Below are 23,219 nucleotides of genomic sequence, written 5' to 3' on the forward strand. Positions count from 1 at the left end.
GGGAAGCGTTTGAGCGGAGCCTTCAAACCGGTGCCCCAGGAAACGGGAGGATGGCGGCAGAATCAAAGCGTGCGCAGGAGGAGACATTTATCTTATGCTTTTCTCCAAAGCTCCTTACAATTATTTACTTCTTTATACAGCTGGGTAATTTAGGGTAAGTACCTTACTCAAGGGGGTGCAGTGGTGCAGTGGTGCAGTGGGTTGGACCACAGTCCTGCTTTCCGGTGGGTCTGGGGTTCAAGTCCCGCTTGGGGTGCCTTATGATGGACTGGCGTCCCGTCCTGGGTGTGTCCCCTCCCCCTCCGGCCTTACGCCCTGTGTTACCGGGTTGGCTCCGGTTCCCCGCGACCCCGTATGGGACGGGCGGTTCTGCAAACGTGTGTGTGTGTGTGTGTGTGTGTGTACCTTACTCAAGAGAGGAGATTCAAACCTGTGATTGTTGGGTTGAAAGGCAACAGCTCCAACCGCTACGCTACCAGCTGTCCTCCCCAGGGGTGTGTTTTGGTGGACAGCAGAGATGCTGCTCATGGTCAACATGGCCTTGGGTCCTCCTCAGAGCAGAGAAGAGGGTATGAATGGGTGGGAGGAGCCTCTCAGCTGACCACATGTCCTCTCCTGCTCCACACACACACACACACACACACACACACACACACACACACACACACAAGGCCACTGGATCCATAGCAGTGCCATGAGCACCTGGCGTGTGTCTTCCAGCAAGTTGCAGCAAAATAGTCCCACTACTGATCACACGTCTTGGCCAGTTTACCACGTTTTCATCGTAACAGTGCCGCCCCTTCCGGTGAGTTCCGTTACAAATTCCCAGTTCCACTGCAATACGCTTGCTGCGGGGCAGCAGGTGGCGTACTGGTTAGAGTCGCACCCCCCCACTGTAGTACCCTCGATGAAGGTGTTGCTACAGTAAAACACACCCTGCTGTAGGAATAAGTAAATCAGTGTATGTTGCTTGGTACACAAACACTGAGAGCAACCTTGCAGGAGTGTGTTTCATTAATAACAGTTAATAATGATAAAGGAAGCGCCACCGCAGGGTGCGGATGCACTGGGAGGTGCGGTGTGCGGTGCGCAGTGTGCACGTCAGGCCAGTGGACACTGACGCGACGCCCTTTTGGAAGGGACACTCTTGTAGGACACACACATATAACAGCAAAAGCTCCCAGTTGTAAATCTCTTTACATGTATAAGTGCGTGTGTGTGTTTGCAGACAGGTATAAAGAGTACCAAAACTTTTGTGAAATATTCACAATTGTGTGTGTGTGTGTGTGTGTATGTGTGTGTGTGTGTGCGCCCTTTTGTTAACGAAAAAAGTGAACATGACTTGTGATATAAAAACTTCTGCCTCGTTGCAATTACACAAAAGAAAATGAACACTTTCGGGTTGCCCCGGTAACCTAATTGCATCAGTACATTGCACACAGGAGCCAAAGTAACTGAATTTTGATGAAAAGGCGGCGATAATTTACGGCATTGCAAAATTAGTTGCCGTGGCGACGCGTTAATTACATCTCAAATTAACAATGCAAGTGTAGTGAAATTAAATATAAATCATATTTTCTGCATAAATTATAGGGGTTGATTAGAGCGGGAGCCAGGAGAGAGAGGTTGGGATTCCAAGGGCCTGTCAGACTAAGGCCCCCCCCACCCCACGAAACCCCTCCTCGCTTCCCCTCCTGAGTCTTCCAGAAAGAGTCTCCACGATACACAGAACAATGAGGGATGCTGGGTAACAGCGGTTAACGCACCAGGGTTAAACAGCAGCTTAAAAAGACACCGAGCTGACGCCATAGCGGTCGAGGCCTCGTTCTGGTACCCAGAAGGGTGTGGTTTCTACTAGGTGCAGAGTACTAATAATATCTAGATATTAAACATTATCTAATGTTTTACTACTAATTTCTACATGTATAGATTTATACTAATAATATTTATGTATATATAGTGTGCTAGTTATGCACACACCAACACACACACACATCTGCTTTTATAAGCAACTTAACATTTATTCATTTATCTGACACTGTGACTTTACCTCACGGAGTGACTTACCATGTTAAGATACTTACAATTACTGCATTTACCCATGTACTCTGAGGTCACGGCCACTTGGCTCGCACCTCGATGACATCACTCAACCCAGTGACATCACTCGCCTCGATGACATGAGACACCTTCGCTTCCACAGTGACACCTGTGACGAGGACCCTCAAAGCTACACAGAATGACCGCAGCTTGTACTACATTTTCACAACGGTATAACATGGTACAAGAAGGTGAAAGCTCAACAGATTTATCGACATACAACTAGTGACTTACTGACTGAGCTGTAATGGATGGGGCTGGGCAACTTATAATAATAATAATAATAATAATAATAATAATAATAATAAATACAGAAGGTGCCGTAGTGGTTAGAGGCACTACATTGGATTCAGTGGACCCAGGTTCGAATCCCACCTCCTGCTCTAGTGCCTTTAATGAAGCGAACCGATACAGTGATAACCAGCCTGCTGTATAAATGGGTAAATCAGGGTAAATACCTCAGCGCACAAAGCCCACACTGTAAGCAGCCTTACAGAAAAGTGTCAGGTGAGCAAATAACATGTAAAAGCGTAAAAGTACCACGGTGCACTGAGTCCGCAGCGTGTAGCAGGAGTGTAGAGTGTGGACGGGAAGCCGAGCTGGCGGAACCGCACTCCTCCCTCGTACCGTCATTAACAGCACACGCCGGCCACACGCCGTGGGCCTCACGTGTGGCTCCTGGCTCATGCTTGTGTGGAGTGGGGGTTGGGAGTGGGGGGGGTCCCTGGGGGAAGCACCTTCCACTTGACCCAGATTAGAGACACACACACACACACACACAGCCTCGAGCTTACACTCTCCTACTGCAGAGGTGCCTCCAAAGTCCACCGGGGGGGTGGGGGGCTGTCTGGCCCCGCCCCCGCCCCCTCCCCCTCCCTGGACATAAGCAGCTGTTTATAGGTACCTTCCGAAACACGTGAAGCCCGAAGCGCTCGTACTCATCGCACATCACACACTGGAGAAGGAAACACCAAGTGCAGCATAACTGCCTTTTTTATATAAAGGAGAGGCAAAAACATAAAACTAAACAGAACAAAGACGGAAGATGTTTCTCTACGGAAAGAAGATGTTTACTGTAAATCAAATCTGTTCCTCTACTGTTATCATTGTCCTGCATAAACTGGTAGAGCAAGTAGGGAATAATAAATGCAACCTTTTCCTGCAAAATACACAGTATTTTACTGTACAAACTGTAATCCAACCATGTAAACAAATATGTAAGGATCATTATTAATAATTATATATCAGCAAACTAGCAGAGAGAGAAAAAAATAGATCATATGAGTGTAATTATTGAAAAAGCACAAATACCCAGTAATTTTGCAACGAAAAAAAGCGCGGCTGCGGCAGAGTTAGAGAGTGTGTGTGTGTGTGTGTGTGTGTGTGTGTGTGTGTGTGTGTGTGTGTGTGTACTCAAGTGCAGCAGGCTGACTGACAGCAAGCCAACGAGTGTCAGTCATCGTGTGCCACATGTGAGCGAGACACACACACACACACACACACACACACACACACACACACACACACACACAACCAAGAGCAGAGTGCAAAGCAGCCAAAGGGACTTTTGAAACTGCGTTCGAAAGTTCACTCGTACAGCACTGAGTGCACATATTTACTGCATTACGGCTGCATCCACACACACACACACACACACACACACGCCCCTGTAGTTGTGCATATTGTTGGTTTTGGCGTCAAACCCAACAGGATTCTTGCTCATTATCAATTAGCACAGAGCCACTGTGTTGTGTGTGTGTGTGTGTGTGTGTGTGTGTGTGTGTGTGCGCGTACAGATCAGTAAAGTGAGCTGTTGCTCCAACCCTGCTCAAGGCGTCTGACGCAGCGACTGGAGAGGCAGTTCATTATAACCCACGCTGTTGCTTCAGAGCACCTGGGCTGAGAGATTGGATGTGGGTTCGAATCCCCCTCAGTCTGCATGGAGTTTGCATGCTCTCCCGATGTGTGTGTGGTTTTCCTCCAGGTGCTCTGGTTTCCTCTCACAGTCTGAAGTCATGTTTCAGGTGAACTAGTGACTAAATTGCTCTAAGTGTGTGTGTGTGTGCCGCACTACTCTGGTGTATAATTGGGAGAATGACTAAGGATAGTTTAGTGCAGTGTATCGAAAGCTGTGGCACCATGGACAACAACATCAGCTAAATAATAATAATAATGTTATTATTATTAATTATTATTATTACCATCCTCAAAGTGCAACACAGTCTGTTCCTCAATTCAATTTCGTATCGTAGCAGGAGGAAAAATTTGGGCTGAAACGAAAATTAAGGTGAACACACGGGTTAAAGGTGTGTCCTTTGCAGTACTTGGTACCGCGGTACTGACTCACTGACTCCAGCAGGGGTGTCCACAGCGCTCCGAGCACAGAGACTACCTGGTACAGCTCACAGCGCAGCGCAGGGGGGCTGCAAGGCCACACCCAGCAATTATAGGTAACACTTCCATCCCTGGTCTCTGTGCTGCACACACACACACACACACACACACACACACACACACACACACACACTTTATAACCCATCTCTGCATTTGGCAACTAGCCATCATGTTTGAGTTTGATGTTGTGTGTCCTGATTTCGATTCAAAGACACTGTGAGGAGTGTGTGTGTGTGTGTGGTGGGAGGGGTGCGAGGAGCAAGCACAGCAGCCACAGGAACCGACTTGAGCCGTCTAAATTATTCATGCGCCAGATGGGTTCTCTTCCCGCTGTTTCAAAGGAAAACGGGTCTGTTTTGCCCGTTGTCTCGGACCCACAACCGTGCGGCCCTGCTCTTCTCCGTTGCCGGCGTGCGGAGCGCCGACTCCACGCAGGGACACGGGTTCGAGGATGACCTTGCGCGAAGGCTGTAAAAATCCCGGTGCCCCCGAGGGGCTGGAACCGTCCTGCACATTGCTGTTAAAATGTCTCTAAAACTGAATACACTCAGAGTCATGCAGGCAGCGTCACCGCGCACCGCCTCTCGCACCCTGAGCCGCTCCGCCTCTCGCGCACCACAACTATGGCTGGCATGTCGGCACGCTTGCGTAACTGATGGGAAAGTCGGCTTTTTACACTACTTTGCTCGACAGTGCGCGCCTAAATATTTCTGCCGTGCGTAACACGGCAGCGCGAGCGGGTGTCCTGTGGCCCTCGGACCCGTGTCCCATCAAGTCCTCCGGCGCGTGGCATCTGTTTGCTTGTTTTGTGCCCCCAAAAATGGAAGCATTATACTAACATGAGCCAAAGTGCAGAAATAAATTTATTTCCGCGTTATTAATTCCTCCCCCCGTTCCGATCATCATCGTTGTCATTAGTTCGGCGGCGGCGCATTTGCAAGTTTAATGAAATCAAATTGTTTCAAACTGCATTCAGACCAAATCCGAAACTTATTCTCTCACTATTACGTGTCATACAGCATACACTCAGAAAAGAGGTATAATTCATCTGCCCGCGCACATCTTTCAGCAAGGGTTCTCGGATGGGGCTCTGCTGTGGTGGAAGGAGCTCCCTCTGCCTCTCAGAGCTGCTGAATCCCTCTCGAAATTCAAGAAGGTTGTCGAAACACATCTCTGTAACAGCCTCTTCTCTCCTCATCTGCTAACCGACAAGTAAATCAGGGGCCATTATTATTATTATATCACTTTGAATGGCTGCGAAATCATGTTAAACTTGACTTACGAACAAACTGAGTTACGAACAAGCTGAAATATAAACGGAGTTCTGGTGCAACGTGTGGACAATTTGAGGAGCTGCTGTGTTAAAAACACGGCCCTCGACGTGGACTCGCCCGCTGCCCAGTTTTTTCATCTTGTTATTTGCGTTTGGCAGATTCTTCCAGGAGAAATTAGGAGAAACCACGCAAGCCGCCTGTTGATGTCCGGACAGAGGAATTCGCTGAGGGGGCGGGGCTCGGAGAGACGGGCGGGTGTATCGTATCCCACGGGAAAAGTTCATTACGCATGGAAGCACGCGCTGCCCTCCATCACTAAATATCGCTGTAAACTCCGCTTCCCGTGTCGTTTGTGACGCTGAGAAACTGAGTGACTCAGAGAAGAAACAGAAACACTTTGGTTTCCCTTCCGCCCCATAACGCACTCATACACTCATACTCTTACCACGGTAAACGGTGTCGTCCAATTGGAGAACATGAGGAAATGAACGCATTTTCGAAGCAAGATTCCGTCCAGCCAACTCCACAGAGGAGCAACCGCACCTCCCACCCCTCCCTTGGGGGTTCGAGCCCTCGGCCCCTGGCGATGTCGCCATGAGGAATTCTAAAAGGGAGAGGAATTGTTAGCAGAAGAAGTGGGCGTTTGCGCCTTGGCTCGGCTCCGCCATCGAAGAAAGGTAACGGCAACACTTTTACATGGTGCGGGGGTACGAGCCTTAATAGGGTTAGAATGACGGGGCCAGAAGGCAATCGCTCTCCCTCCATGGCACAGAGGGTCATGGGGGGTCAGGCACACGAGCACCTTGTTGGTGCGTCTGGCGGACAAAGAGATTGGGCAATTCACACAACATGATTACATTTACACTATGGTAAAAGTAACATTATTAAATTTACACCACCGTTAAAGTTACATTATTACACTTAGAGCCCTCCTCTTTGACCCCCCATCAACGCGTGGCGCATGGAACGCGTCGTACGCGAACCCCTCGGTGCTTTTCCCGAGCCCCTCGCTCTTTCCCGCAGTTATTTGGAAAGTACGGGTTCGAGGCTGAGGACACATTTTACCACAAAGCAAGTCTGGACTCGGCAACAATTAAAATAAAACGCAGCCATAAAAGTGCAGTAGACAACTGATAAAGACAAGCCGCTTCCTTATATTATATTGGGGAACTTTGGGAAGGTCGTTATTATTATTATTATTATTATTATTATTATTATTAGACCTTTATCAAAAGTGACTTAAAATGTTATGTTTGTCCCTTAGACTTGTTTACTTAATGTTTATGTTATTTGCTCTTTGCCAGAATGATGGTCGTCTTGGTGACTCCGTTACTATGAAGGAAGTGAGAGTGTAAGTGCCCCCCCCCAACCCCCCCCCCCCCACCCCCACGCTACAAGTACGAACTATTAATATTTGTTGTTTCATTTCTTTGTGCCGACACCGAGACACGGAGGAGCGAGTGAAAACTAAGAGCGAACTGTACACCTCTCTGTCATTGTCATTTACAGGGACAGGCCCTCAGTCTCAGGGACACATCGGGAGTGAGAACCAACACCCTACCGGTGACTGGTCCGTTTCCTTAAGCGCGTCATCGTCTCGCGCCCTGCTTCACGTCTCCCCCCAGAAGCCGGGAGCCCGAGCGAGAGACGGGAGGAGCGTTCCTGGAAGGGGATGTGTGTCTGTGTGGTTATCAATACGCGCAACCAGGTTTATATTGAGCCGCTCGCGTCTTAATGCGAGACACTTTTAATGCGCTCAGGGCTCACATCCCTGGGAGTTTTCACTGCGCTCGGCCCGTCGTGCACTCAGCTCAATGCAATAAGGCCGCGCCATTGCTCGGCGGGGCCGCGCTCTTCCTGTCTGCCGGGGGTCCCGCGCCCCTCCCCCCCCACCCCCCACCGCAGTCCGAACAGACGCGGCGTAGCTATGCAAGAAAAATGCGGGGAGGGAAATGTAATGAAATTCCTCAAATTCTGCGGGGCGCGGAGGGTTAAAGACGCGCCCCGACGAGCGGATCCCGTTACCGGCGAGTCTCAAGTGTAAATAAGCGTGCGGCGCCCGCAAAGGCCACGCGTGGGAAAAAAAACGCAACTCTCCCAATGAGATTAAATGAAACCCCGAAAGAATAGAGACTCCCGATTGGGACGACGGGGGGGAGGAGGCAGGGATTCCGCGGGGGCCGGGGAGACGCTGTGGGTGTCACAGCAGAGCCGGTCCGGTTGAAAGGCCATTTGACGGCGCCGGCGCCGTTTGTTCTCCTAAAAGCACCGTCGCTTGAAACGGGCTCCGAAAAAGTCAAACAACGACGGAAAATAAAGATGGTCCGCGGGGCCGGCGCACGGATTTCGGGAGGAGCGAAACGGTGGGTGCGGTTCAGGCGGTCAGCTGCTCGGTGTAAGGACCGCAACTTGCGTGTTTCCCGGCTTCTTCGCCTGCGAGGCGACACACTGGGGGCGTGGAACCCGTGATCTGGGACACCAGGACCAGTGCTGGTTTGTGACAGCGGCCAGCGAGCAGAGTTCCCAGAAGGTGCCGCGCCGCACCGTGAGCATCCGGCAATTCGGAGTCCCGGCGTGGCGCAGGGGCGCAGCGAGGCGCGGGGGCCGTTTCGATCCGGCTTTTTCGGGCGAAATGCCTCCGAGGGGGGCCGCCGGGGCTCGTATGAACATCGGCACGCGTCTTGTTGACAGGCGGAAATTCGAAACGGCGCGGGGCTCCTGGCGGGCGTGGCGGCCAAGTTAAAGAGCTCTGCTGAACCCAAGACTCCCATTAGGACCCCGGTGGAAGGTGAAGGGTTTGATCTCGGCGGGGGGGAAATTGAGCAGAAACGAGCTGAAACCGGATCCGCGGCAACTTACTTTGAGCCGGGCCCTCTGGTGTGGGTGTCACTCGGCGCCTAATGAGCTCGGGATTTTTCATTTTATCACGGAAAATAGAGGCTGAGAAATAAAATCGCCCAGTTTGGCCCTAATGGTCGCAGTAATGGAGAGGGGAAACTGACACAACACATTTTTCCTCTCTTAATATTATCAAAATGAAAGCATATTCACTTCTTGGGTTTTCGCGCAATCAATTCAAACCCAATGCTGCCCATTTTCTGCAGCTTTATGCTATAATGGCTCCCGCAAATACTGCACTCTGCACTTCGGGCGGCACAGTGTCACTTACTGGGGTGTCAACGGCTATTTCGTAGCGTATGGATCGCGTAGGTCGTCCCCAGTGCCGCGTTGGCTTTAACCGGCATTCTTCGTCGAAGGCCGGGATTCGATCGCGCTCGAACCGAAGGTCACGTGGGGTCGGCGGAGCTGAAGGCGATTCCCGCTGCAGGGAACCGGTTTACCAACCCGCTGCACCCGGACCCTCCGGCACCGCCACTCGAGCCCGGACACATGTAATTGATCACATCTAATCGGCTTCCCGCGATCGTTCAAAGTGAGGCGTGACGGCACACCTGACCGGCTCCTGTGCGTCGGCCTCGGGGGGCAAAGTTACTCAGCTTCCCGTCATCCTGTCGTCTGGCTTGTGGGAAGACAGCATTTACTGCACTTGGACTCATATTAAAGGGGCACAAACAGAACCCTGAAAAGCTCAGCAGCCTGGATATGATTGTATATTTTATTATTGTCATCATTATTACCATTATTATTATACACAGGATTCAAGGTGGGTCCCAAACCCATCCATTTCTGAGCCACTTCTCTCCTGATCTCCGCACAGCTCCACAAATGAGTTCAACACCATCAGCTACGATTGTCCACGCATTTGATATCTGAATCTAACTTCCATAGGCAGAGTCAGGTGAGCTGCCTCTGCCCCTCGGAGCTGCTGAATCCCTCCCATCAACACCATCTGCTATGATTATCTGTGTATTTGCTATCTGAGTGTCACTTCTGTAGAAGCAACCGGAGGGGTGTGAACCAGCAACATGGTGGTGTGGGACACACAAGCTGTGCCCGTAATGCCGTGTCTGTGTCTAAAGCTCTTTGTCGGTTGCTGACGTCCTTCTGTTCACCCTGTGCCGTGCTGTCATTTCCACCCCACTGAGGCTTTTTGGGACAACGATGCAGTCCAGCGATTGCCCGCCCCGCACTCCAAGGCACTCGCACCCTCGCTCCTCAAGCTCGGCTTCCACGTTTCCCTCAAATACGACGCAAAGCAAGACGGGGAGGAAAAATCAGTGTGTCCCCTGTGTTCTGTCACGTTATAAATTATTCTCAAGAGGCCAGATGTTATATCATGTATGCCCATCAGCCTTCACACTTTCTCAAGATTTATGATTCATGTAGCTCATGAATAATGCATTTCGACGCTGAAAGAAAACATGACATCAGACAGTATGTACAGTAGAATTCCCAAGAAATGAAACAAACAAACGAAGCCATTAACCCGTCGGCGCGGCAAGCCGACCGGCGGCAGGCGGCACACGGGCAGAGCCGAGGGCTCGGGAAAAATCTCACTTTTATCTCGGGAAAATAAGGCCTCCGATAGGAGACAACCTGATCAAGTACACATGGGGCACTGACATTTAAATGAGACTATTTAACTTTGGGTGTCACATCGAACTCCCCCAAACAGCAATTTCAAAACCGCTTTTTAAACACATTTTTGTCGCCTTTTTTATGGACACAAAACATTTAGTTTTTATCCTAATGTATCCCTGCAAGAACCCTGTAAGGAGTAAAAGTACAGCAAACACTTAAGCTCTGTCCCCTTTAATGCGACGCTCCACAGAAAGGCCACTACTGGTGAAATCCAACATTTTCCCGAAAAAAAGAAACGATACCAAAAGCCCCCCCGATTCCCCCATACAAATGCATAAATAAATAAGCGAGTAAACAGAGATGACAGTGTCATCTGGGCTGCGGCGGCAGGCAGGGGGCAGGCCACAGGCCACCGGGACCCCGGCGTCTCCGGTCGCCCCTGGCAACCATCACAGCGCCGCACGCCCAACACACACACACCAGACGGAACTAATGATGCGCAACAAAAGAGATCATTTGAGCTCGGTTCGGCGAGAGCTGGTGGGGGGGGGGGGGGTTTGTAGGAGACGCCCAGGGACTGACCCTGAGGGGGGGACACAGTCGGCTCCTGGGGCAGCAGGAGAGAAAGAAAATGAGAGAAATGAGAAAAAGTGTTTGGTTCTAGTTCAGTAAAACCCACAGGATCAAACCGTCTTCGGAAAGCGGTCGGTTCAAAACCCCTCGGCGGTCCTGCAGCCGCACGTGCAGTAGCGGTGAGGGCGTCCTGCAATCGGAAAGCCCCGGGTTCGAATCCCACCTCCTGCTGCAGCACCCTTGATCGAGGTACTTATCCTGAACTGGTACGCTAAAAAAGAGCCTGGTGTGTAAATGGGTAAATCAGTGTAAGGAGCTCGGTGTACGAACCTCACACTGTAGATCACCTTGGAGGAAAGTGTCGGAAGAGTAAATGGATGTAAATGTACAGCGTGGTACAATAGCACAAAGCGCAGTCAGTAATGCCTTCGCACGACGGTAGGGTGTCCCTTTAGTCCGGAACTAGGAGACGGAGGTTCCGCAGGGGTCCCCACAGTGTCCCCATGCCGTCTCCTGTAAATAACCCTCACTGATGCAGACAGGGAAGCTCACAGCAGCTGTGCTCACACACACCGGGAGCAGGACCACAGGACAACATCTGAATGATAATTAACAAATATCATAAATCATTTATGGGCCTTCAGACACGCTCCGAAACGGGTCCGAACGACAGCCGACTCTTCCCCGGCCAGGTTACCGGGGTATCTCCCCGCGGCTCAATGACGGCGGAGGGCATGTCGTCCGCTTCAGGAAGCCGCGGTGAATTTCCTACAGTGCCGTTCGGTTTACAACAGGATGTCCCGAATCAAACGAGAAGCGCGATTGGGCACAAGCCGACATTAGCGAAGCACCGTCCTGCCGCATGGAGGGAGACTGGTAATATAATGATTACTTTAAAAACCATCCCTTGAAAGAGGACATGGCGTATGGCGTGGGAGGGCGGGGTAGCGCCGGCAACAGGGACACCCATCTCTGGAGACGGCCGCCTCCGAAAAGGATGAGCTCGACTCTTGAGGCTTACTGGAAATATCGCGATCGTTCAGTGACGCCATAGTCGCGCAAGTAAAGGACATCATTGCATTCATGAACACCCGCGGCCCTAAACACTGCCCACATAGGTCTGGAGGCAACTATTCCGCACGTCCGCTGTGGCCGAGGTCGAATTTAAACAGCGGAATTTGCGGTGATTTTTCAAAAGCTGCCGATTTTTGCCTGAGAAAGTTCCAGAAAGGGCTCTTTTGGCGGCTTCAGAACAAGCGAACGTGGCGGAACGAGCAACTCGGTACCGGAACGGGTTATGGAACCAGGCTCAGAGCACGAGAAGACTTTGCGAACAAACACCTCTGCGGACTCGATGCAGAGCGCCAACGGAGCCGAAGGCAGGCCTCGCGGAAGGTGCCGGAAGGCGGAGCGTGACACCGGGAGGGGGCTGCTGAGGGGAGAGGCATTACAAGGCCCGCATTAGTCAGGTTAGCCCAGATAAGGCTATCAGCGAGGTCCCCCCAGACCGCGCCGCCCGCCAGTACGACTACCAGGCCCTATTTGCGTGACCTTCACCGTATCAGCGCTCCGTATTACATCGCGAGGGGTCCTCAGCTGCCAGGGGCAACGGCGCGGCGCCACAAACCAGTGCGCTGCGGAGCGCGGGTGAGCTAGAGGCTGTAAGCAGCCGCCAGCGCTCCCCTGTGGGTCGGCTCAAGAGCGCACGTTCACACTTTTGAAACTCCGCGTTTATTTCACGAAGCTGAGCCACGAGCAAGATGATCATTTCCTTCATTTATGTATTTATCTCACATTTTTCTCCAAAGCAACTTACCGTTTTAAGCTCAGACTTACACTGATTTACCCACTTGTACCGCCGGGTACTTTTTACTGTTTCAGCTCAGGGTAAACCCCTCGATCGAGGGTCGTAGAGCCGGAGGAGAGGCTCAAACCCGTATCCCTCAATGGCAAAATTCCAAAGGCGGCGGCTCTATCCACGACACCACCTGCTGCCCAGATCACTTCCTGATCAAGCGGCCACCGTGTGACCTCTGCACTTTGTCTGCTATTGGGGTCATATCCCCATGGGCCAGGCCCCTCCACCCACCATCAGCGTCCACGACCCCCAACGTGGCACACTTCCCATCGAGCGCTAGCTTATTCCAGGCTGCCATTCCACCCAGCCAGCAGGGGGCGCTGTGTTTGTCAGGGTAGGGCACAGCTGAGGGGTCTGGCGACGGAGAAACCTGAGGCCGTATGCTCTGCTGCCCCTTTGTTTACTTTCCAAAGAGACCAACGGGCTCAGCAATGAGTGCAATAAGTGTAGCATCATCGCAGTTGATTCTTATTTACTTAATAAAATTAATTTCCATGACATATAAAGACAGGAAACTGCTATTAGTAGATCCACATCCATCATCCGCTGTAATTAAGACGCAGCGATGCAGCGAACGGAGAAGGTAGAGGATGCGCGTCGCAAGGAAACCGGCAAAACCGAAGGATGGGCAGGCGAAATATTTCTCCGAAAAACGGGGCGAGAGATGGAAGCATTTTCGGAAATACGAAGATTTCGCAAAGCACAGGAGGCTCAGCAGTCGCGGAGAGCGAGTCCCAGGCGCAGGTTAACTGGCACCTGCCGAGCGCACCCCGCCCATACGTTTTCATGGCTTAATTAATCCGGGCCTCGGGGTACAGCGGCTCGCGTGTCCTGGTGCGCCGGTGCGCGACACAATTAAGTTGTTGCACACAGCAGAGGTGCAACTTCCAGAGAACGTGGCGAGGAAGCCGTGTCGCAGCGAGGGCCTCCGTGCAACGGGGGAAAGGGACGGGAGAACAGGCGCGCGCGTTCCCGTAAACACGGCAGCCGAACGAAACGAGTCCGCCGCTCCGCTGCTCGTACGGCACGTCCTATCCGTAGCGCCCCAGAGGACACGGTGACATTAAACGGCTTAAAGTGACATTATATGCTAACGAAAATGCCACTGTCATTTATGCACTGAAGGCAAACTGTTGTACCTTCATTTGTAACATCATTTTGCTCTGGGTTAAAATGTCACCCGTACAAAGCTAATATACTTTAAGAACTATTAACATAAATGCACGATTTGCACCGATTTCCACGGTAGTGTCACTAGTAAGACTTTCGCTACTTAAATTGGTTACTTGAAAAGTTGAGGGAAACGTGTGTAATGTATGTGTGTGTGTGTCCACGTGTGTGTTTTGAGACAATTTTATGATCTTAAGCACATTTCAAATGTCACCACAATGGTTATAGCGCCGTAGGGGTTCCACAGGGATCACTGCTGGGTCCAGTGCTTTTCTCACTCTACATCACACTTCCTGTTCAGCCATCTCCTCCAGTGACCTCATGCTACGTTACTCGAATACACCTCTGTCGCTGATATGACACAATTATACCTCTCTTATCTTCCCAAGCCCAAGTCCACCTGCCAAAGCTACTTTTACCTGCTGTCTGCTCCAACTCATTTCAGAGCATCGTTGATCAACTTGCCCACAGGCTGTCTAAACATTCCCACATCTCACTACTCCTGGTCTCCCTTCGTTGCCTTTCAGTCAAAGCCTGGATCACATTCAAAGACTCTCCCTCCTGTCAACATATTCTCACAAAACCATATGACCATCTAAATCTATGTAATCTGCGTTTTCAGGCCTCATACATTTGTGCTCCTGAAGGTTACGAAGTAGAACCTCTTTCCAACTCTGGCTACTCAGTTGTAGAACAAACAGTCTTTTCCCCTCTCTCACATCTCCTGAACCCCTTCCACTTGAAAACCTTGAAAACCCACCTCCTAGGGTAGGATTCACCATGAAGAACTGGGACAAAATACTCAAGTGCAGGAATGTGACTCTGAACAGAAAAGTCTGACTCATTCGAGCCATGGTCTTCTTAGTCATGTCACAGAGATGCGAGAGTTGAACAGTGAAGTTGATGGACAGGAAGAAAATTGACGCTTTTGAACTGCGGTGCTGGCGAGGAATCCTGCGTTTACCCTGGACGGCCCGGAAAACAAATGCGTGGGTACTGCAGCAGATGAAGCCAAAGATGTCATTGGAAGCTCAGATGACGTGACTTCGACTCTCTTACTTTGGACACATCATGCGGAGAGGACAGCCAATGGAGTAGGACATCATGCTGGGCAAAGTGGAAGGTGGATGTAGAAGAGGAAGGACTGCTGCATGGAGGACAGACACAATCACCACAGCCGTGGATGCCCCACTTTCAAGTCTTAGCCGGTTGGCAGAGGACCGGACACTTTTCAGGACAACCACCCACAGAGTCGCCATGAGTCGACATCGCCTCAGCGGCATCTAAAAACAACAACAGGGCAGGATTCCACCTCTGACATGCCGCCACAGTGGCCTGCCTAACACGTGCGCGTGCCAGGTTGCACTTCCACAGGAGCACTTGACCTATCATCTCATGGTGAGGATGGCACTTGCAACTATAGATGGATGACTTTGCCGGCGTGTTAGTTTTGCCGGGATGTAAGTCGGCAATATGAGCTACGCCGCTGGTTAGGCTCGCCGCCCTTCGGCGCCCTGTGTGAAGTGAGACGGGACTAATTGACTCTACTTGCTCTGGCTGTTTGCGCGTTCCTCTTATTTTCATGCACTCGCTGCATCTGCATGCTCTTAACCTGCAAGTCCCTTTGGGGAAATGTGTGCGCTAAACAAATAAATGTAAATGACTCAAGTGTGACGAAGTCAGGCATTGTAGCTCTGCAGATACAGATCGCTGCGAGCCACACCTTTGATTTCTGCGCCCACAGTAATAAAAACGTGCCATCTGTTGGCCCGGGACACGGCCGAGCGTCTCGACGCCCCTCGTTCCATGTTGGCATCGGCCGGATCGCTGACAGTCTGTGGAAATGGGACTTACCTTCCCGGTGGAACGACGGGCAGCTCCCGCAGCGATGCGCCGGATCGTTAGGCCCCCTGCTCTGCGCTCATGACCACGCGGAGACCCTCGGAGACCCTCGCGGACAGGCGCGCCGTGCCACTCTGGGGAGCAGAGCAGAACGGAGCTCAGTTCAGCCGGCCGCGGAAGCAGCACACAACTGTACAAGGTCCACAAAGAAGAGCGGGTAGCGCAGCAGGTCCACAAACGATGTCAATTTAGTACTAGTCAGAGTCCTCCTATTGTACCCATAAGGGAACTTCTAAAGTTTCACTTACAGTAGTAGAAATGACATAGAAAAAAGAAAAGTATATACATGTAAACTGTGCAAGTTCCTTTGGATAAAAGCAACTGCTAAGCAATTACTATAAAATATATTTAAAAGAGTAGTGCATCCCACTGGCACCCTACATCAAAAACCTACCCAGAAGTAGCAGAACAAATTCCCTCTGTCTCTCAGAGCTGCTGAATCCCTTCTAGAATTCAAGAAAGGTCTCAAACCCGTCTCTTTGAGAGCCGTTTCTCCCCCGATCTCCTGACGGCTTCATAAACAAGCCCAACACCATCTGCGAAGATTATCAGTGTATTTCTGTTTACTCTGAGTTGTACGGCACTTTTAAAAAAGCACCAGCATCAATGTACTGTACATTTTATTATATTATTATGTGCCTGCTAAAAGAATAAATGTAAATATATGAATGTTCAAAAATGGTCACAAACAGGACAGAACTGTGTGTGACCTTCATGCTGGTGGCTCCCATTTGTTCCATTTATTACTTTAATAAAGATAAGTAGGTTAAATAAACATGTCAGCAAACACATTTATCCCATAAAAACAAGAGGCGCAACTCATAATTTCCACCTGAGAAGAATGAGCCCTCAGAAGTCTTCGCCTAACGTGTTTGTAAGGTCTCCGTTTCCACAGCTGGACCTCCATGTGTAGATGTTGGACGTCAGAGATGCTGAAGTGATGCAGAGGAAGCTGAAATGCTCACATGACTGGTACAGCAAAAACACTCGAGCAGCAGCTGGAGCAAGAAGCACTCGCTCTAAGTTAATGTTTCATGGTTTTATTTCATTTTCATCTTGATACCGGCCAGAATGATTCAGCCTCTTTTCGGCAAACAGGTCCACTTCCGCAGTTAAACAGGCCTTCAGAATGCACTAAAGCTCCAATTATGTATTTAGAGACGAAAATAATATTTGAGTTTTACAAAAGGAACCACTAAGAGAGTTAATGAAGGGGCATTAACATCAATCTCGTGCCTTTATTAGATCGTGTGTCTGCACGCTTCCCTTTCAGGAGACAACTGTGCGTCTGAGCTCTCGCACAAAGGCAAGAGTTTAATCTGATGCACAAAAAACAGTGAAAAAGAAAAAAATAATAATAATAAATGGGTTTCATCCAGCTGTCACTGACCTCCGCACCAGCAGGGCAGATGATTGGTTTGCTAAAAATGGTTTGATGGGTGGCTTGGTTATTTTCTTTCCTTCTGTTGGACAACCCATGCTTTGATCTTAACCAAAAAGCCGGGACACGATTCTATTGGACAAACAACATACTTATTATGTCGAAGAGGCGGGACCTGACAGGTGCTCGGGCTAGAATGGAAGCTTTTCCAAAATGCACCGTCACACCATCTCGTCTTCATCGAGAGCTCCACATTTGTTAAATTCCAGCGATTAATGACCATGAAGCATGGCAGTTATCAGCTGTAAGTGTCCTGTCAAAAAATAATGAAATCACAGCTAGTCACTTGGATAAACCGTGTGGCATCTGCATGTTCTCCCTGCGTCTGTGTGGGTTTCCTCCGGGTGCTCTGGTTTCCTCCCACACTCCAAAGACATGCTGTTCAGGTTCACCCCTAGCGTGTGAGTGACAGAGATAGTGTGTTCCACCCATGTATGGATGAGTGACCCATCGTAAGTAGTGTCTCTAGCAGTGTAAGTCACCTTGGTGAATAAGGTGTGTGGGCTACTACACTACTACATAGTATCCATTCAAGTCGCTTTGGTGAAAAGCGTCTGCTAAATAAATACGGTAAATGTAAATAAGCTCTCGGAAAACAGCAGACCCAGAGCAGACTAGGTTCTGCAGGATAATGGCTGTTATTGATTCGACTTCAAGTGTGACTTAAAGAGGAAACCGTCGTCGTATCACGTAGTACTGGCAGGATCACGGAGTGTGCCGAACTCAACGCTGTTTTGCTCTTTAAACAAAGCATAAACATCACTTGAAATTCATCAGAGACCAGCAGCACAGAAGGGACACCATTCAGACGTGGCCCACAATCCAAACCAAACTCGTTGCTGAAAGTCCGCTCATAAGGTGAGGGTCCGGATACCGAGCGGGCAATTCCCATTATTTCTTAAGAGAAAAGCGATAATGCCTTCTCAGGGTGTCTGTGGGTTCGTCGCTCTGTCTGCTTATCACTTGGTGCACGTGGCTCATTCTACTTGTTGGGCCTGACATGTTCTATCCCTGAGTTGGTGCAGTTCGGGCCCAAGCGGTCCAGAAACGAAGGACGGCGTTTACGAGGAGGCGAGGAGGGCGGCGCAAATTCTTCGATCCCGGATAAGTCGATATCCGTACGAGAAGAGTCTGCGTAACGATGGTGCTGAGAGATAATACGAAGACGTGATGCCGATCGCCGACACACAACGTAAACATCTCCGCGCCGCTGACGTAACTGAAAGCACCGTCCCGTCGAAATGTTTCAAAATGTGAATTTTCGAGTATGTTTTTCAAAACATTTTTAGCATATGCGGCACAGAATACGTATATGCGCGCCGAGCGGCTCTCGGCATTTTTCAGATCACATCAATATCTGTAAATAACACCGAGCTGTAATTAAGAATTCGCTCCAGCTAATCAACAGCGACTCCGGAGCACAGTTAAGAGTCGAGGTGTTCAGTCATTTTCAAAACAGAGAGCTGCTGTTTTTGTTGCCGTGTGTCATAGAGTTGATGCATGTAAATTATATTATACACTTAATTATACCTTTTTAAACCCTCGTCTTTGGTGGTGGTGTTTTTTCTGTAATTAATAATTACTACAGAGAGGTAGAAAAAATCTCGCTGTGCCATTCTGAATTTCAGGCTTTCTAAACCCACCTTGTTTAAGTGGCTGTTTGCTGCTCATAAAAAAAAAAAAAAAACCCACAAAATGTATGTTAAAAAGAATTACATTCTCAGTACCTGGTCTTAGGTGGTACAAGTACCAGAATTAGGTAAACTAGTACCGCTAATAGTGGAATTGTATGAGTTACTCGACATGATGCAACACAAAATTCAAACATTATTATCTTTATTGTTACAGCGAGTGGCTTTACTCTTTTCAGAGCAGAAGGTAAAAGGACAACAAAACCCTGTTCATGCAGATACTCTTACACTGGTAATACTACACCAGCTGGACTCCAGTGAGTCACATGTTACTGTTATGAATACAAGTCATAATGACCAAGCAGTGGCATGGAAATGGAACACTGCCTCTGTCAGTCCTGTAACTGTACATACAGGTAAATCACTGTATCTGTCAATCCCATCACTGTACATACAGGTAAATCAGTGTATTTATCAGTCCCATAATTGTACATACAGTTAAATCACTATATTTGTCTATCCTGTAACTGTACATAGAGGTAAATCACTGTATCTGTCAGTCCCATCACTGTACACACAGGTAAATCACTGTATTTGTCTATCCCGTAACAGTACATACAGTTAAATCACTAAATTTGTCTATCCTGTAACTGTACATAGAGGTAAATCACTGTATCTGTCAGTCCCATCACTGTACACACAGGTAAATCACTGTATCTGTCAGTTCCGTAACTGTACATACAGTTAAATCACTGTATTTGTCAATCCCGTAACTGCACATACGGGTAAATCACTGTATCTGTCAGTCCCATCACTGTATGTAAAGGTAAATCACTGTTTCTATCAGTCCCATCACTGTACATACAGTTAAATCACTGTATCTGTCAGTCCCATCACTGTACATACAGGTAAATCACTGTATCTGTCAGTCCCATCACTGTACATACAGGTAAATCACTGCATCTGCATAAAAAGGGCACCTAGAAGTTATGATGTAAGTGACCCCACTTGTGTAAAAATCCCCAGTGAGGGGAACTGCTGTTGTACCCTGAAGAACTGAGCAACTTGATGTGACGTGCCTGTGTAATCGCGCAAACTGCACAAAGTGTGTGATGAGTACACAGCAGTTACAGGGGTAATATAAAATCGGTGGCGCGTGCGCTGCCTCGGCGGCGAGGATTAGTGTGTGTAAGAGTGTGAGTTACAAGGCCTTCCTCTGGGCCAGGAATAAAGGCGCGGGGCGGGGGGGGGGGGATGGGCGCGCAGAGTACGCATTTAGTGATTTCCTCTGAGCTTTGAATTTTTAAACTCTCTTTTAAAAGCTTTCATCTCCATTACACACGTGCCCTGGTCAGCGGGAAAAAAATGTGGGCAACGCACTGGTAAAATTCATCTCCTAAATGAAGCCGCTTAAAAGAAATCATTTTGCATTAATTCAGAGAAATTCTGCATCAACTCTTTTATGCGGCTCATAAATGATGTCACTTGAAAAGAATGCCGTTGTACCTCGGATCCGGTTTGAGCGAAGCGAGGGGGGGCAAGAAAACAAAACAAACAGCCGTGGAGAAGAGCGCTCCTAGCGTGTTTAGGGACTGCATACTTGGATATAAAAATTCAGATGGCAACGCAAAAGCGGGTTTTGGTGTGTCATGACATGAAAATGTTTTTCATTACATTTTTCGAGCGTGATCTCACAAAGTGCACAAGCGCACACACCCTTCCAGCAGGTACTTTCACGGAGATAAACAAAAGAGGCCAGAAACATTTTTTCTTTTTTTTTTTATCTCGAAAAAGGAATCTGCTCGATAAATGTACTTCTCTAAAACGGTAAAAACAAGGGAAAAAATGGTGCAAAAAACTGATTTGCACGCATGGGTGCGTAACCGAGAACACGGCTTTTCAGGGAATTCCCTTTCAGGAGGAACCATTGAAATGGGCTGTCGGGGCTTCGGCACGCAAGGCCTCCAACACACACACACACACACGCACACACGCACACACACACGGGGTTCTTCAGATCACTTCTTCTGGGGGTGAATCCCGAACCCACACACCTCCATCCAACACACTGGTTGTGTGTGTGCGCGCGGGAGGGCCCTGCCCAGGTGACATCAACAAGATGTTACTGAAATGCACAGGCCCAGGGTTTAGATCCCACACCCTTCCTCACTGCCTTCACCAGGAAGACTTTTACCATGCTGAACAGCGCAAACCACGTTTCGCACCACAGCTCTCGCTGTTGTGTTACTATAAAGCCATTCAGGTGTGTGAGGGAAACCCTCTGGTCACATGACCGCTATAGAGGCCCTTCTGTTTTCCCCCGGGGGCAAAGTGAGGGCCTCGCACACGGCACTTTAAACATTTACCGAAGAAATTACAACCCTGAGGGGGCAAGTATTCATCATCATCATCATCATCATCATCATTATTATTATTATTATTATTATTATTATTATTATTATCTTTTTGTTAATCTCAGCTAGTCACAACTGTCAAATATGGTAAATATAAATGATACAAAACAAACACAAAGCAAAATGAAAAAACACCAAATCCACACACACACACACACACACACACACACACACACACACACACATTTTCTGAACCGCTTGTCCCATACGGGGTCACAGGGAACCGGAGCCTACCCGGTAACACAGGGCGTAAGGCCAGAGGGGGAGGGGACACACCCAGGACGGGATGCCAGTCCGTCGCAAGGCACCCCAAGCGGGACTTGAACCCCAGACCCAGTTATTATTATTATTAGTTATTATTCATTATTCCTTTAGCTGACACCTTTTTCCACAGCGATTCACGACGATTAGGAGAACGACTTTAAAACTGTTTACCCATCTTACCGTATCAATCCAGGTAAGTACCTTGATCAAGCGCACCCCAGCTCGAGGGACACAGTGACAACAGTAACTACTACGCCACCTGCTGCCAGGTAGGAGGACAGCGATGAAACACTGGACAATAAGAATTTGACACTAGGAATTGAGCGATAGAGCGGAGCTTAGCAGAAGAAATGCGGTAAAATGTTGCTCGGAAGTGATCTGCGATGTACGATCAGCTTTCGTCGGGTTTCGGGAACGCGACCGCGAAATACCTGTTTATTTATAAAAGCACGTGTCCTCGGGTCCTCCCGTAACAACAATTATGAGTGCGTTTTTTGTCGCCTGCCTTCGTTTCGCCACTTCTCTCTGATGAGGGCAGGTAAAACTGCGAGGAAGGTATTTAAAGTGGCCCAGTTCCTGCAGAGTGGCCCTGCGCAGATAAAGAACGCTTTGAGCCAAAGTCTGATTACGCTTCAGCAGCCTGTTTATCCAGAAACAGACCCTTTTTCTGGCGTGCCGCGCTGTTTGCGAAAACAATGGAATGACATACGAAAAAAGGGCGTGTGTTTGCCGTGTGCCACAGCGGCACTTTACTCCGTTTCTATGGGCGCAGCCCAGCTCCAGGAGCACGCGAGGGCAAGGTGACTCCAGATGACCACAGCACCTTCCCTCCCTGCCGGGGCCACGCTTCCTGTAATTTTACACCGAAACATAACCGAGCACTTTTTGCACCCGAGATGCATTTAATGATCGTCGTTATCGAGCGCTGCGTTTCACACTCTGCCCCCCAGCAGTACTTACACTGATTTACCCGTTTGTATAGCTGGGTAATTTTCACCGTATCACTTCTGGGTGAGCGCAGCAGGAGGTGGGACTCGAACCCGAGTCCCTCCAGTGCAGGGCGGGAGCTCTAACCAACACGCCACCTGCTGCCCACACCGGTGCACTTACAGCACGCCGCAGTTTGCGCCGCTTGAAGGCTGCATTTACGTTTCTCGCAGGAGCTCAACCTCAGGGGTCCCATGGGATGCGAGTCTACTACCTTCCGGTCACAAACTCACACCCTTTTCCTCCATGTTAACCGGCCCGATCGACTGAGCTTTCGGTCGACACTTAAGGCAACGCGGCTGAAGCGACTGGCGTCGCCAGAGGCGGCTGTTCGGGGCGCGACCCCAAAGCGGGACCGGACTTGGGTCCGCAGATCCTGCGCCGTGGGTTGCGACGGAGGTGCCAGTCCAGCGCGGGCCTCTTATGTAAGGCTCCCCGACCCATAAAGAGAGAAATCCTTGATTATAGAGATTAAAAAGAAGAGAGGAAAATCAATGATAAAACATTTACATGAGCATTTTTTAAATATGTGTCGATAAAATCTTTTCTTAACCCGTCGTAAGTCATGAGGCTTTTACTCCGCGAGCGACTGGTTTCGTTTTAAATTAATGAGCCTGGTTAGTATTCCCTCGCAGAGATGAGCGGCTGGCGCGCCTCCAGCCTCCGCCACACAAATAAAATAATCAATAAATGAAAATAGATGAATATTTCATGGTGGAGCCCAAAAAG

At 49.4% G+C, this 23,219-nt stretch overlaps 1 protein-coding gene across 1 annotated transcript in view; it reads right to left on the bottom strand.

The window, feature by feature from the left end:
• casz1 (castor zinc finger 1) overlaps nucleotides 1–23,219 on the bottom strand; it is a 203,137-nt gene that overhangs the window by 136,437 nt on the left and 43,481 nt on the right. The window contains exon 2 of the mRNA XM_029248911.1: nucleotides 15,706–15,827. The gene's annotated coding sequence lies outside the window, so the exon portion shown is untranslated. The remainder of the gene's footprint in view (nucleotides 1–15,705; nucleotides 15,828–23,219) is intronic.

This window comes from Scleropages formosus, chromosome 2 (genome assembly GCF_900964775.1).
Source record: "Scleropages formosus chromosome 2, fSclFor1.1, whole genome shotgun sequence".
Taxonomy (NCBI): domain Eukaryota; kingdom Metazoa; phylum Chordata; class Actinopteri; order Osteoglossiformes; family Osteoglossidae; genus Scleropages; species Scleropages formosus.